The sequence below is a fragment of the Choloepus didactylus genome, chromosome 12 (genome assembly GCF_015220235.1).
Source record: "Choloepus didactylus isolate mChoDid1 chromosome 12, mChoDid1.pri, whole genome shotgun sequence".
Lineage (NCBI taxonomy): Eukaryota > Metazoa > Chordata > Mammalia > Pilosa > Megalonychidae > Choloepus > Choloepus didactylus.
In genome coordinates, this window is record NC_051318.1 from 90,461,766 (window position 1) to 90,478,838 (window position 17,073).

Consider the following 17,073-nt stretch of genomic DNA (forward strand, 5'->3'; position numbering starts at 1 on the left):
TCGTATGCTTTCTCTTATATGAAATACTTAAAATAAGCAAATTCATAGAGACAGAAAGCAGAATAGTGGTTACCAGGAGTGAGGGGAGGGAGGAATGGGGTGTTACTGCTACATGAGAATGAATTTTGGTTTGAGATGATGAAAATAGTCTGGAAACAGTGGTGAAAGTTACACACTATTTTCAATGTACTTAATGCCAAAGAATCATCCACTTAAAATGGTTAAAATGATTTTGAAGTTATGTATATTTTACCACAATAAGAAATAAATAATTTTTGAAAAAGAAAACAGATAGAAAGGTGAAGCTCTTGGCTCTTTTCTCTAAAGCAAATTCATAGGAAGGTGAATTTCTAGATACAAGCTGTGTGACTTCTGGCAAGACATTTTCATTCTGGGCCTTTGTTTTCTTATGTTTTCTTATGGGTCAAGGCAAGGCAGGAGTGAGGACGTCATGGTAAAAATGCAAACAGTTTGAGATCTCAAATCCCAGGGCCTCCAGCAAGCGCTGGGTTATATAGCGGCTTAAGTATTTCCCTTTCCTGCTTCAATATTCTATGGTGCTTTTGTGTTAAACGGCGTTAGTGTTAAACAAAGTCATGGCTCATTGACCCATCCAGTTCCAGGCTGGAAGTACACAGCCTGTTAAGTTATAAATTCCTAAGACAAAAAGTACCACATAAAATAACAAGCTCTTGAACATCTATCAACTTTCTTCCTTTTGACAATCAAATTACAGTTAATAGCTTGTAAAAGATTTGTAGTGGTCTCTCTCCTTTTCAAGTTGTACAGTTACAGAACCCAGGACTCTATTCAAAGAAAGGAAGCAAATCTTCTCTCCAATTCTCCAACTGTTGAAACTTTAGGCAGACTCAAGAATAAGGGTTTGGGGCAAATTTTAAAATTCAAGCCCTCTTAAAAAAGAAACACATCATTTAAACCACATATAATCTCCAAATTGCATTCCAGCCAGAAAACAGAACCAAATTTCTTATCAGACCGCAAGAGAAATGAATCCAATTTCTTCTTTTGAGTTAAGCCCTATAGGAAGAAATGGACAATATGGGTCAGAAGGAGGGAAAAAATGTGTTGAACCAAAGGGACTATGTTACTGGTGAGTGTCAAAAAAATACAGAAAGAGCTGTGGATTTGTGTTTCCTTTCAATTTTCCTTTCATACTAGATGTGAATTCACTTTGCACAGGTTGTCATCTTCCTTGCGTTCTTTCTGATGAAAAGGATTTCAAAATAGTCTGCCAATAGGATCTCAACTGCTCTGAAACAAGGGAAATAGCATCTCCCTTCCTTGAGCTCTAACAGGAAATTGCTTTGGAAGACTTGATTGGCCTTTCTTTTCACATGACCTCTGATTCATATGCTTGACAGGTTTAATTTTCAGTGAAAGGAAAGCTCTTACTGCTTCTCTGGAATAGCCCTGTTTTTTGCAAACCACGTCTCTTAAGTTTGGCTTGCCCATCCTTGTGTGGCACCTCCCAAGAAAGAAATCCTGCCACCCAAATGGCCTTTGACCACCGGAGCCAGGAAAGTTTCCTGAAACATTTGGACTCTGCCTGGGTTCAGTGTCCAACATCCTGCAAGCGCTCCTGGGGATCTCAACAAATTTTCCATCTTCTCTCTTGTTTGCATTACTTCCTGGGAAGGTTCAAATTAGGCAAGTGTCAATATTTTGATGCTGCAACATGATAAATATGAACAGCCAAGGTTTGCAATTGCATTTTTGAAATGTTAGACTGGAGGGGGTAAAACAAGCAAATAAAGCAAACCAAACATCATGAAGAGAAAATCAATTAGGAGCCTTGAGAAGACATCCCATGGAATAACATCTGATAGAAAAAAACCCCTGCAATTCTAACATGTCCAAGACTGAATTCTGATCTTCCCTCCGAAACCTGGTCCTCTTCCTGTGTTTCTTCTCTCAAACAGTGTTACCACTGTTGGATCCAACTGCACAATCAAGGAACTGAAAAGACAGCCTAGTGCTCCCTCATTGACAGTCACCATGTGGAATCTTTCACCAAGTCCTGTCGATTTTACTGCACCATCTCCACTGTCACCACCTCCATTCCTCATCTCTAGTTCACTTGTAACAACTGCCAATTGACTCTGGCCTTCTATGATTCATTCTCCACGCCACAGCTAGAAAAAATCTTTTCAAAAGAGAAATTTAATAATAACATACACCTGCTTTTCCACTCCTTGGCTTCCCATTTCTTTGGATAAAGTTCAATATCCTTAACAAGGCCTGCAAAGTTCTGAAGGTTCTGGCTGTGCCCACTTCTCCAGCTTGATTTTGAGCTGCTCTCTTTCATACATACCCTGTGCTTCAGTCATCTGGCTGCCTCCCAGTTCCTCAGATCCATACCCTCTCTCCTACCACAGGCCTTTGCAGATGCCAAGCCATGCACTTACGTGGCTCTTTGCTCCACACTTCCACATCCTCTCACCTAATGAACCATTATTCATCCTTCAGATCTGAGAGCACTTGCTCAGAAAAGTCTCTCATGATCCCTCAGCCCAGGACATGATCATTATATAACACTGCCTTCCTTTTCTTTCACAGCACTCAGACAGATTGCAATTTTACATTCATTAGTGAGCTTATTTGATTACTATCTGTCTCTCTTGCTGAATGCATATTCGATACAGGCAGGGACCATGTCAGATTTTGCTCAACATTGTATTTTCTGTTTGCTTGTTCCATCATTTCATTGAGAAATATATTTAAAAGCTTTCACTGTGATCACAGATTTGCTGATTTCTCTTAATACTATCATTTTCTTTTTGCTTTATATATATTCTGAAGCTACATTATTAAACACTACAAATATAAGATTATATTTTAGTGGACTGACCCTTGTTTTCATCATAAAGGATGCCTCCTTGCCTTACAGTTTAGTTTGTCTGGTATTAGAATAGTTATGCTGACTTCCTCTTGGTTGAGTGTCTGTATGATGTATATTTCATCATTCTTTTACTTTTATTTTTCTGCCCCCCATGTATTTAGATGCTTCTCTTATAAGCATTGCATTGTTGGGTCTTTTTAGTTTGCAATACAGTCTGACAATATACATGCTAAAAATTGTTTCCATTTAATGTCATTGCTGAAATACTTGAGTTTAAATCTACCATCTTACTGTTTTTTTTTCTTACCTGTCACATGTGTCCTGTGCTCCTTATTTTCTTTTTCTATCTTCTTTTGGGTTGCTCAAGAAGGTTTTGCTATTCCATTTTTCACATCTTGATAGTTATACAATCTTTTAGCATCTCAAAGATTTAACATGTATCCTGAATTTATTAAAGTATAATATAAATTAGTATTTAAATCAATTCTTGTATAATGAAAGGATTTTTGAGCACTATGCTATTAATTGCCCTCTTTCAGATGTTTATGCTATCATTGTCATGTATTTTAATTCTACATATATTTTAAGCCCCCATAAAACATTATTATTATTGTTTTATCATCAATATTAATTTATATTTACTTACATGTATACCTTTCTTTTCCTCATCATTCTTTCCTACAATTTTACCCTTAGCATCACTTTTCTTCTGCATGAAGACCTCCCTTATATATTTCCTTTGTGGCAGATACTGGTGCCAAATTCTTCCAGAAATGGTAGCTTTCATGGCTCTGGATTCAGCTGAAGTTTTACGAAAAAACACAGAGAAGAGAGGGCATATTGAAGAGTACCCCCATGATTATGAGATTAACAAAACATGTCTGGGGAAACTCTCCAGTTCAAGCAGCCCAGGATCTTCAACAAAGTCTAAGGAAAAGAAAAGAAGGGAACACTTGTGGATTAAGAGACTTAAATGACATATCATTTTAATGGGCAAGTCTATAGTGTCTAGGGATGCAAATTTGGATGGTAAAACTATTTTAAAAACACAAGAGAGACATTAATAAAAGGGTAAGGATTACTTTTAGGGGAGGTGGTGACTTGTAACCAGGAAAACACAATCTTGGGCTTCTGGGTGGCTGGTCAAGTTCTGTTTCCCTATATTGGCTATAAGGGTGTTTGCCTTAAAATATTGTATTAAGCTATACTTGGATTTGGGTATTTTCTGAATCTGCATTTTATTTTACAATAAAAATGCAAAATAAAAAATTGGTAAATTTTATCTTCAATATCGAAGAAAATTCTTTCTAGTCATATAATCCTAGTCTGGCAGGGTTATATTGCACCTTAGGATGTATACAGTTGTCTTTGGCATCAACAATTTTTCTTAAGACATTAGCTCTTAGCCTTATTGTTCTCTTTGAAGATAATGTTCTCTCTTTTCCTCTAACTACTTTCAACATTTTTTTTTAATCTCTATCTTTGGTCTTCAATAGTTTTATTATTTTGTGTCTGGCTTTTCTTTTCCTTGTATTGTTCATTCACAGGGTTTCTTGTGTCTGTGGCTTGATAGGTTACATTAGTTTTGGTAAAGACTCTTCAAACCTTGCCTCTGCCCATTCTCTTTTTCCTTTCTTTCTGACACTACAATTACATATATGTTAGATCTTTTTACAATGTCCCATATATCTCTTACCCTCTTTTTCTCTATTTTGTATCCCTTTGACTTTTTGTGGTTCAATCTGGGTATTTTAAACTGGTTCACTATTTTTCTGCTGTAAATTTATTTAGTGAGCTTTTAATTTCAGTTACTGGATTTTTCAGTTCTAGAATTTCCTTCTGGTTCTTTTTTGTTATAAATTTCAGTTGTCTGTTGAAAGTCTTCATCTCATCATCTATTTTCTTAAGTATATTTAACATGGTATTTGAAGTCCAAGTCTGATAACTCCAGTATCTGCATAGTATCTGAATCCTCAATTTTTTTTTTTTTGGTCATTTGGCTTGCCTCCTGGTATAGTAGGATTTTAAAAAACTGAATGCTGGACATTATTATATGAAAAATGTTACAAAGATTACTTGAGGCTTTGGATGATGTTATCTTTCTTCTTAAAGGATAACTGTCAGCCAGTTCAATTACACAAATCACCTTAATCCAATTTGAACTTTAGCTGCTTAGAAGATGGGTTTTAGTTCGGTCAGAGTTGGTCTATACCCAGTTTGCCTTTACCCTTAGAGTATCACCCTTGAAGGGTTCCAACTGAAAGCCTAGTTTATTTCTAAGGGCCCCCTTCCTTGCGAGGCCATGAATTCCAACTTTGTCCTTTCAGCCCCATAAGACTGCTGAAAACATCTTCAGCCACTTATGAACTGGCAAATATTTTGAGGAGAAATCAGAACTGTATTTGGGTCTCACCTCTGTATTTACTCTGGAATTCTATCTACTAATGCCTTTACTGTCTTGGTAGGTCTCATATTCTTTCAAACAAAGTTATTTTTAAAGTATTTTATCAATACATATTGTAAGTATAATGGACAAAGCTGAATATGAATATGGTTGAAAGCTAGGGACATGTATGACACCAGAAGGAAAGCTAGAGGATAAAAACTGGGACTTTATAACATAGTAAAACATGGGGTAAACGATGATGGTGATTAAATATACAACTATAAGAAAGTGTTTACTTGAGGGAGAACAATTGAATGTCACCATTGCAAGGTGTTAAAAATGGGATGGTATGTAGGAAAAAATACAATTAATGCAAACTAAGGTCTATGGTTAGCAGTAATATTGTACTATTCTTTCATTAATTATAACAAAGCAATTTAACAAAGCCAAATGTCAGTGAGAGGGGATTTAAGGGAGGAGTATGGGATTTCTGTTGTTATTTCTCTCTGCTTTTTCTTTTCTCTTCTTCTTCTTTCTTTACAGAAGATACGGAAATATTCTTACATAGATTGTGGTGGTCAATGCATAACTATATGATTATACTGGGATCCATTGATTGTACAATTAGGATGGGTGATATTGTGCCTGAATAAAACTGTTCAAAAAAGAAACAAAGGGATACAAGTACTGGAGAAAATGTTGAGAGAGGGATGTACATACTCACTGTTGGTGCGGAAGTAAAATGGCACAACCCCTCTGGAGCGTGGTGTCATGGTTCCAGAAGTGGCTAGGTGTAGGGTTGCCACAGGATCCTGTAACCCTGTTATTAGACAAAGACTTGGAAGAACTGAAAGCAGAGACATGAACAGGCATTTGCACACTGGTGTTTATGGCAGCATTATTAATGATTTTCAATGGATGGAGGTGTCGACTGACAAATGGAAGGGCAAGCTGTGGTGTAAACATACGACAGAATATTGAGCAACTGCAGAAAGGAATGAAGTTGTGTGGCATGCAACTAGGTGAATGAACATTGTGGACATTATGTTGAGTGAAATAAGCCATAAACAAATAATGTATTGTCTCACTAATATAAACTAACTATAATGAGCACGCTCCAGGAATTGAATTCATGTGCATAGGCTATCAGGGGATAGAAAGTGGGCAGAGATTGGGCAATTGACAATTAAGGAGTACAGAATGTTCAAATAAAGCTCATTGTAAAGGTTCCTAGATTGTAAGCTCTTAAAGCAGTTATATCCATTCCTGAGTTTTAACTGTTATTTTTAACTTCTAAGATGTTGTGCTCTCTGTGTATAACCTGGTAGTTTCCTGGAACACTGGGTATCTGTGCGACACCTGAGACTCAGAGTTAGAATTCTGCAGCTCTGAAAGTCAGCATTACTCCATACAGCAGCTGTTAAAGAAACTGCATAAGAGATCAGATTCCAATTAGAGATATGAATGAAATGGACCTGGTTAGGACAAAGGTAAATCAGAATACAGGATAAAGGATGATATTGTCTATATTTTAAAACTTCAACTTCTGTATGAGACCAAAGGAAAAGATGTTTATTTGATCCAAAATTTAAATTTTCTGTATCACACTATCTAATCTAACCTGTCTGGTCAGTCTATTTAAAACAACCTAATCCATGGAACCTAGAATAGGAAATGAAATCCTGTTATTCTATACAGGTTAATGTAGTAGCCGGATACATTCCAGAGTATTTGGAGCAGAAAATTAAAAAAAATATTTGCAAAGTCCCTTTGAGGGACTGGGGGGAAATGTGGAGCTATTAAACTTCCCCACCTGGGGAATTCTTGATATTCTCTCGGGCACTAGGGACTTGGAATTTAATGAGCCAAGCCCTCAATCTTGAGGCTTTCCCTTATGAAAGTTATTTCTGCAATGGCAAAGTTAGGCCTACATGTAATTATGCCTAAGAGTCACCCCCAGAGAGCTTCTTTTGTTTCTCAGATGTGGCCTCTCTCTTTAAGCCAACTCTGCAAATGAACTCACTAAACTTCCACCTGCATAAGATATGACTCTCAGAGGTGTCAGTCTCCCTGGCAACGTGGGACATGACTCCCAAGGTGAGCCTGGCCCTGGCATCATGGGATTGAGTATGCCTTCTGGACCAAAAGGGGGAAAAGAAATGAAGCAAAATAAAGTTTCAGTGTCTAAGAGATTTCAAATAGAGTCGAGAGGTCATTCTGGAGGTTATTCTTAAGCAAGCTTTAGCCAGATACTGCTAACTACCACAGTATGCCAAGCCCCAGCCAATAGTACTTTTGAAAACCCTAGGGAGTGCACTGGGCTCTATTTAAGTTTCTATACAACTTTTTCTTAGTAAGTTTATTTTTTCAGAAATTTAAGTCCTCCAGATTGACCCTATGCCAGATAAGTCCTGAAACCCAGAGGTGCCAGTCTCTCCCAGAACATCAGCCAGTTTCATTCCTCTATCCCATAAGGTCAACACCCCTTTCCAGAAAAAAAAGTTAAAATGGTCATTGCCCAAATATCCCTGAAGATTGAGAGAAAGATCAAATGAGCAGGAGGGAGTATAACTGAGAAATTAGGATTTAACAAATGACTTACAGATATTTGTTTTTATTGTCTAGTGTTTTAGAACAGCCAGAAGGAAATACCTGAGGTTGTTGATCTGTAATCCAGTGGCCTTGATCTTTGATAATGATTGAATAAAAATATAGCAAAAAAAAAAAGTTGCCTGTGTCTGTATGGATCTTCTGGATGTTTTGTTCTGTTCCACTGATCTATATACATCTATTTCTAACAATAGTACATCGTCTTAGTTAACCTGCTTCTATTGAGAGTCTTGAACCTGGGTAGAGTACAATACTAGTGATCAATAAGAAGGAGGGGTTAGGGGTTTGGGATGTTTGGGTTCTTCTTTTTTCTTTTTCTGGAGTAATGCAAATGTTCTAAAACTGATCAGCCCACTGTATGACGCTCCCTGGGATGGTGCGTTTGTCCAGTTTCCTCTACCTCGTATTGAGTTCTCTTTTGACCTGAAGTTAAAATAAAAAAAAATCTCTGCTTCTTTGTCAGCATTTACTCTGTACTTAATATGCTGTAGTAAAGTGTGCTTGCTCCCGAACTTTGGCCCTCCTGGCACACCTCAGTGTGTGCATGCTCAAATCCAGGCAATCAACAACAATTTTGCATTTTTAAAGGAAATCAGGTACAATCTCTGGAAGGCGTAAAAGATCACATTGTCACTTTGAGTCCAAAGTATTTGTTATGCTGCTCACACTCAGAGCACTTTCTCCCCTGCTCACCAGACCAAGCTCTGGCTCAGATCCCACCACATCTGCGAGCCTGCTCTAACAAACTCCATCTCACAACATTTTTTTTTCCTCTGGCACCATATCCAGCATCAACCATCCGTAGCAAAGTTATTAAACTTCTCTGAGCTTCAGTTCTCTCATTTAAAAGTGTGGATAAAAACACTTCCTAATAGGTTTCATGGTAAATTTCAGTGTGTCCCTGTCCAACACATAACAGATAAACAGTAGATGGTGGTGCTCCCTCTCTTCTTTCTTGCTCAGGCAAATCTGCCTGGAGGATGGGCACAAGATGTGGGAGACAAAACTATAAAAATTTGCTTGGACATAGATTGTAGGAAAGAGGGCAACATTTCAGTGATATCAGTAAAGAAAGGGGGCTGAAAAGTAGCTGGAACAGGGCAGCTGAAGGATAGCGGAGCTGCCAGTAAAGAGTAAATAGAAAAGGGGGTGGAGGGTAGGAGACACACCTTGTCCAGGGGTATCTTATTAATCTCCGTAAAGATATGAACAAAGGGAAATGGAGCCCAAAATGACTGCTCGTCAGTATAGGCAGTCACGTTTCCTTAAGCAGAAACTGTGCTTCCATCTGTAGTAATTAGAGGACGTGGGTAGGATTTGGACACACATCAAGGTGGAGGGGAAGGATTTCTGAGAGGGAGAATGAAGAGGGGCCCATAACTCTAAGCACAGATGGAGGGTATTTCAGCACCATCAGAAGACAGTGGGTGAACCCTTTTGACTGTCGTTAGAAAGTCAGGTGTCTGATGGCAAATCTGTAATGCCTGCTTGAGAAGTATTGAATTTATGCTGCAAGCAGTGAGGAGCTCTGGGAGACTTTGAGCTGGCATTTAATGTGAGGATTGAGATAGCTGAGCAGCACAGAGCACAGAGGAAAGAGCCTGGAGGCTGAAGAAGAAATAGGAAGTTCTTAGAACGGTGCTGATACAAGCTGATGAAGGCCTCCCCTTACGTGACAGCAATGGGGACAGAAAGGAAAGGATCTGAGCCCAAGCACTGTCTTCTACAATATATCTGTGGCCACCACTTCTTTTGGATGCTATTCCACTGCCATTATGTGCAGACCACATGTGTTTAAATATGCTTTTAAACTTGATGAATGTTTTTAAAAGTCAGTTAAAAAAGAAAAAAAGACAATAAATTGGACTTAATTCTGAGGGCTTATTAACAAAACATTGTGAGGGAATGAATAAATAAGTTCTTCTCAAAGAGAGATCCAGAATATAATTTAATTAATGGGAATTAGAACATCAGAACTGGTGATATTTTACTCAAGAAGCAAAGAGCATAACTATGGCAACCCTTGTGATTTCTCTTGTAAAGTAGGTAGGCTGAGAACAGGCAGAAAGAAACAAATGCTTCTTAATTTTAGTAAGTATATGGTTCCACAAAGGACAAGAGAAATAAGCAAAGAGAAATAAAGGGACATAGGAAGGGAATAAGCCATGGCTCTCTCAGTTGAGGAGACAGAAATGGAACTGGGAGATCTACACTCACCTCCTCTCCTGGAACCACAGCTTTCCCCTCTCTCCCCTCCTCCCCAACACAAACTGACCAAACACACAAGAGATGATCTAACCGAAGAGCTTGAGCTGGAATATGTTGGGATGGTTCAAGATACACAGAAGAATTAAGTGGTGAACCATCACTTTTGGGGAAAGATCACTGAACTTAGAGATTCCAAGAGGGGATGTTATGGTGAAGGTACTAGAAATGGAGGGGTCAGGTCACCAGTGCAGGAAGTTTCCATGAGGACCCTCTCCCTGAAAAGCCTGATTCTAGAAATTTCCTTTCATTGTGCTTTCATGGAGACGGCTCTATTAGTAGCCTTTCTTTTATCCACTAGAGCTGGGCCAGAGGGTGCTAGAGGACTGATCTCATCCTCCCCCGCCAGTTCCTTAGACTAGACAGAGCACTGGAGGAAAGTTATCAGAAAGAAGACTGACAAACGACGCCAACCCCACACCGACCTGGGCTTGATTATGATACGCAACCCCCAATACAGCAGGAACTTAAGGAAGAAAATGGGCTACTTTTGGTGTTCTTCATGGTGTTCCTTTTGAGATCTCAATGAGCAATGATTTACAATCTGAGAAAATCAGCATTTGGGGCTGGTGGGAAGATAGTGACCCCTGAACTCCATCCAGGACTGCTTCAAAAACCCCTTAAAATGTGGGAGGCCAGGATGGTATAGAATTAAAGGGGGGAGTAGAAGAAGTTATAAGTGTTAGGTGGCTACAAACCAGGTTTTCATAGTTGCCAACACATAATTAAAGACAAGGAGGAAAATAAGGAAATGCCAAATGTCAGGAAAAATCTCAGAAAAGTAGCAAAGCTGCAGAGTGAACCATTCTAATATATCTGAGGTTTCCCCTTACCCTGGAAGTTCCCGCCCTTCTCAAGAATTGCCAAGGACAGGATGGCACCCACCCTGATCCCACATCAATGTCACATTTTGGAATTCATTATGTTTCTGAGTGGTTGTTGATATAGCATGAGATTGGGGCTCTTTTCTGAGAAGTGGTAATGGGCTTGCATTGAACACCCCACTGTCTGATGCCACAACTGAGGCTTATCACAGACATTTCTGAGAAGGTGAGGGAAGTTCCATTAATCGAAAGCCTATTTTGGACTTAGCCCATGACATTTCTCTCTTTAGTCCCAAAAGCCAGTTCTCAAGAGGAACATTAGAAAGTTACCATTTGCTGGGATCTCCTCCGTACCAAGCCCTGAGCACTCCCTGGCTATCATCTCACCTAATTCTCACCGCCGTCCTACATGGATGTTGCAGGTGCCTATTGCCCTATTTTATACCTAAATACCTTGAAGCTCAGAGACCCACAGTAATTAGTCCAGAGTCCAAAGGGGAAGAGCCAGGATTGAAATCCAGATCCAAAGCTCTATTTATTTGCCCTGCTATAACACTTAATATTACGAAACATAATGCTTACCAAGGCAGAAAAAAGACACCTTTATGCAGTTCCCGTGCTTTATGCATCGTTGGCCTTCTTTGAGTCTTTTCTTATCCACACTCCTCCTACTGTGCAGCTGGCTCTACCCAGACCCTGCCTTCTTGGGAAAAGCTTTTGGTGTGGCTGGCAGGCCCTCTGAATGGCATGTTTTTGCTGGAAAAATAAAAAAATCTGAGTTAGGAATTCAGTCGTACTTTGGACTCAGTCTTTGGCATGAACGTTGAGAAGGGAGTCCAAGTCTCTAAAACCTAGAGAGGGAAAGGTTTCTGCAGCCAAAGTCAATGTGACCTTTCAACAAGAAATGCCCCTTTACTGGAGCAAGGAGACAGAACCTCTGCTCTTTGCCTTAGCTGCCCCTTTCACTTGGAAAACATTTCTTCCTCCTTTCCCTGGCCTACTCCTGCTAGGCATTCAGCAAGTCTCAAGGTGAGGATTTCTCCTTCCAGAAAACCTACCCTCTGCACCTCCTGACTGGGTGCAGGGCCTCTCCCCGTGTTGCCATCACACCCCATGCTTTCTTCTGTCATTGCACTTGTTCTTTATGTGGCTTTCCCACTGCTAAACGGTGAGCTACTTAAGTTCAGGAATGGGTCTTATTTCTCTAACAATCCCCAGGGCCCTAAATCCATAATAAATGTTGAGTAAATACATGAATGAAGGCGGCCAGCCCAAGCCTTTGTGTGGAATGCAAGAGTAGGGGCTAGGTGTGGAGTATAGAGAGGGCCAGACGCTGCCCACCTCAGATTCCAGAAACTTCTCCCCTGCTTCCCTCATCCTCAGAGTTTGATGCTTCCACAGCCTCTTCCAGTAGTGATACCAGAAATGCCTTCACCTATGTCCTAGGAGGCCTCAAAGAAGTTCAACTCCTTGATATATGTGGGTGCTTTATTCCAGACTGAGAACAGAGGGCCTTGTCTTGGTGGATTCCCAACAGGAGGAAAGAAAATTGCAGCTTCATAATCCTTCTTAATTATATTGATTTCAGGCAGTTATGCTTAAAGGTGCTCATGGTCGGGAAACAAGTATCATAGATGCCTCCCTTCCATTCGATAGTTGACTCAGTACCAATGATCTTCTTGAGTAAACACCAATGTTTCAGATGTAGAGTTTCGAGGTAGCCGAAAGAAACTTGGCACCAGCCTGAGCTGACACTGCACAGAATGAGAAGGTAGGAACTGGGGAAGGAAATCCCATCTCCCTACAGCAACCTAGAACATTAAATGAGTGGGGGCGGGGCTGCCTGCCCCTCTGAGCCATGCCCTATTCCATTCCCTGCCAGGTGTCTGGTGTGTGCACACTCTGGCACTTGGATGGAGGCCAGGAGCTGCTGGGGCCATGAAGCCTGGTTATTTACCCACTAGGACCACTCTTCTGTGTTAATCCTTACCCCCCAGGCAACCTCCATGTTGCACAGCTGGCTTGGGGCAGTGGTGCAGCATCCTCCTCACCAAGTTCCGGGGAACCCACACGCTGCTGCTGTCCCAGTCTCCCTTTTCTCCCTCTGTTTGCTTTCCCTGTTTACTCAGGAATTCACTAAAAAGTATGTGAAGCAATCAGGAGGGAGGGTTGATGGCCAGACGGGCTCTGGGTTGAAACTGCTGTTCTTGCGCTTAGGAAAGTTGTTTACTCTCTCCAGGCCCTATTTTCCTTACTTACAAAATGAAGCAAAAAACCCCTATGTCACAGGTTGTTGTGATGATAAAAGCTGTGGTTCTCAAGCCTGGCTGCACATTCTAATTCCCTGTGGAGGCCTAAAATGCCGAAGCCCAGGCCCAACCCAGATTAAATAAGTAAGTTTGAAGCTTTGGAGGATGGGCCCAGGCACCAGGTGATGCAGATGAGAACACAGGGTTGTGGCCCCTGGGTTACAGGTAACATGAGTAACGTCAGTGACATAGCCCCCTCAGAACGTCATACGCCATTAGCAAATGATACCAATATTACTTTTATATTATTGCTGTCCATAACCTTACTTCTGCCAAGATAGTAAATATGGCTATGGTGCCAAAATATCCAAATGGTAAAATCAACACCTCTACGGGATGATAACTAGCCACTAAGCTGCTCAGCAAGACAATGAACATGACTTGAAACGGCTCATCAGCTGTGATGATCCAATTTGTTAAACTCCAGGCATGGATTCACTCACGTCCCATGCCGTGACCTCTGTGCCAATGAAAACATTTCCAGTTGAAGCCCAGTGCACTTGTTTCCAAGTAGCGCTGGTCTCCTAGGAGGCAGCTGTCACTATGTCATCCCAAGTTACCTTTGCCCTGCGGTAAAGAGATGAGTCAGGTTGGTCTGGGAGGGTCAGCTAACAGGCGGTGGTGCCAAGCCATTCTGTCTGGTGGCTTTGGCTTTTGAGACAATGCCCTTGGTGCCTATGAAGTAATCATAAAGTTGGGCTTGACACTCTTTAAGGTTATCTTTGTTTGTTCATTATTTTTGGCTAAAGGGAGTGGTGTTGAGTTATTTCTGGATACTTCATAGGCCCTATGATAAGCATAATTAGGGTGAAAGGAGTGCAAGCAGTCCTTCATTATCTGAAGCAGTGAATCAAGATTAGTGCAGATAATTGACATCAGTAGACAATCCCTGGGCTCCATTTTAGATATCCATTCCCTCCTTCTTCCAAACTAAATATGTTCTGTGTGTTGTAACAGAAGGACAGACTAAAGGTTTTGTCCCAATCTGTCCTGTCCCTACTTTGATTATTTTTGTGGAGGGAGGGCAGGGAGCAGGCAGGGAAACCAATTTAGTTGGAAGCCAAGAATTTAAATATCTCTGAAATGGATCCACTTCTTTGCCTCCCTACCATCCAAGCCTGGGCCAGAATCATCGATGATGCTCCAGTGCCTTGGTGATTGCCACAGCATCCTACCAGGCTCCCCACATTCCCTCTTGCCTCACAGAGCAGCCAGAATGACCCTTCCCAATCTCAGATGTGCTCAATTCGTTCCTCAACTTGACATCCTTCCGTCACTCCTGCCATTCTCAGGATCAAGCTTTGCCTCTTGACACGGCTGCCATCTTGCTACAGACAGGTGGAGATGACTCAGCAACTCTAATCTCCAAGCTGCTTTCCCTTTCAGTTCTTGGAACCACATTTTTCCTTCCACCTGGAGCACTTCCTCAGGTGTAGAAAACTGCCTTTTTTTTGTTTAAACTTTACTTACCTCAAGAAGCCTTTCCTTCTTCCCCGCCTATGAGTTCCTAACATGGGAACCCCCTACACTAAAATTTTCCAGTTCTAACACTTCTTAGGTTTTATTGTTACCACTGTTTAACCAGAATTTCAGTGCCATGAAGGAACAACCCCATCTATACTTCTTTCCCATTGTATTCTCAGTGCCTAGCCAGTGAATGCATTTTGAATACTTGCCAAAACCACACATTTATGAGCCTTTCAATGGGTTTACTAGGAAAGCCTCAAAGCAGTGGGGTTAACAAAGGAGGAGAACAATGTTCAGATTAGAAGCAAGACAGGACAACTCTTCACAGAGCAATCAAAAAGTCAATAGTTCCTGAGTGTCTATAATCTGTAAGGTACAACACTGGATATTTTATCTATATTAGATACACAATTTGTTGTTGATTCTTTGCTAGACTAGCTAAAAGAAGACACTATTGTTAAGGGCTCAGAAGAATGGGTCTACTAGTGAATATGTACTTAGCAGCTACAGTGGGCCAGGCACAACAACCTTTTTGGATAGGCACTATCATTTCTCCCGTTTTGTGGATGAAGAAACTGAGAATTAATTGGCCTGATGCCATGGAGCTGATACGTTGAGACCATATTTGAAACAAGGCACTGTTTTCCAGAGTATGCATCATGTTATACTGTTTCCCTGTGGAATGCCCGGCAGAAGAGTTTTTCTGTTCTGTTCTGTTCTACCTGGCAGAACAATTTGGACAGGGTCTCCAATATTTGAAGGAAAATTCCATGCACTTAGGTTGTGCAATAGGTTTTACTCTGCCCACCCCCAGGAGGTGGAAAAATTGCTAACACCTCAGAACATAAAAGGGTGGGGCTTGATTTCTCACCTTCATGAAATATTTCTGAGCAGTTTGTTGTATTATCAGTGACTGACTAATTGTGGACATGAGGCAATATAAAGGTGTTTCATAAGAGGTGGTATAATCTTTAACTTCATTGTAAGGAGCTGGAGACATATGTCTTCCCAATTGTTCTGTGATGCAGAATTGTGCTGAACTGAAATAGCTCTGTGACTTTGGGGAAGTTATCATCCATATAAGCGGCCATAAGTCTCCTTGACAAATAGATTCAAGGAGGCTGAGAGCGTTTATCTGTTTCCATGCCAGCTTCTGGATTTCCACATGGGAATTCACAGGATGCTCTGACTCTCCAATTTAAGTGAAGAGTACAATGGGAACATTATTGCAGGCCCTTCCACTTTAATTAAATTTCATACAAGGGGCATCTGCTGGCTTCTCCTAGTTTTGCATGGTGTCTTTTGTATTATTAGTTGGAGCTACTGAGCAGGGTCATTAGCCTACTAATTGTTAAAGACATGTAGAAGGTCTGAGGCAAAGCTATCAATGATATTATAATTATTACTATTTATTGGCTAGATGCCCTCCCCCTCATGCTTTTTAAGCCTATATTCCCGAGTTATTGAGGTCATATTGATTTCCAGTAATAAAATCCCTTTTTCTATTTCCATGCCTGGAGACAGTTCTTGTGATTAACTCTTTCCAAAGATCTTGAATTTGAGAAATAGATTCTTTTACTACAGGCAGCTCAAAAGTGCCACAGATATATCCTCCCTTTGCAATGACAAACTTTCATGATGTGTCAGGTTCTTTATATGCACTTTCTCATTTAATCCTCATAGCATCCTCATGAGTACTTACTATTATTGTGCCATTTTACAGGCAGGTATACAGAACATGGAGAGTGTGTTTGCTTTTTGTTTTCTTGTTCTGAAGTGACCTACCAAATGTTACATAACTAGTGGGAAGTGGAACTGGGATATAAACTCAGACCACGGACTGTCAGAGCTCTTGTGCTTAACCACTGTTCTGCTTTCCTTCCCTGTATTGTCTTTTAGTTCTTTTATCTGTTATACTTGTAGCCATGTCTGCTTGTTTATCAAAAAAGATGGTCCTGAGTAATTAGAATGTATTTTTAGCATTATTCAATTTCTGTTTTGACTCCCCGCTCCCCAAACACACAACATTGCCCACAGATAGCCCAAATTCACCATATTCAGACATAGGAACTTTGATGCATTTTTCCTTCTCATAGGATCAAATTGTTCTCTTTCTCATATACAAACATCTTACCAATTCTTACCAAGGTGCTCTAGAACTTATCAGTTACAAGCCTCTTTGGAAATTAAGGAGACCTTTTTGGAAAGGAGGTAGTATCCCTGATAAATGTTGAATCCAGGGAAGGTATAGGGGCTCTACAGCTGGACAGATGGTGCTTGTCTCTCCAAACATCTGAAACCTTGTAGGATTTCATTTCACCTTGGAAATTAGCCATGTGAAAAATTGGGATG

The 17,073-nt window shown here is 40.5% G+C and overlaps 1 long non-coding RNA gene across 3 annotated transcripts in view; it reads right to left on the minus strand.

Moving 5' to 3' along the window:
* Positions 1–236: 236 nt before the first annotated feature.
* The window catches only part of LOC119507096, a 28,194-nt gene continuing 11,357 nt past the window's right edge, over positions 237–17,073 (minus strand). For 2 of the 3 annotated variants that reach the window (XR_005211135.1, XR_005211133.1), the window contains 5 exons: positions 11,528–11,701; positions 5,971–6,066; positions 3,507–3,787; positions 3,168–3,302; positions 237–1,038 (listed from right to left, as the gene is read on the minus strand). This is a non-coding gene — a long non-coding RNA (uncharacterized LOC119507096). Of the gene's footprint in view, positions 1,039–3,167; positions 3,303–3,506; positions 3,788–5,966; positions 6,067–11,527; positions 11,702–17,073 lie in introns of all 3 variants that reach the window. The other variant, XR_005211134.1, reaches the window with a different exon arrangement.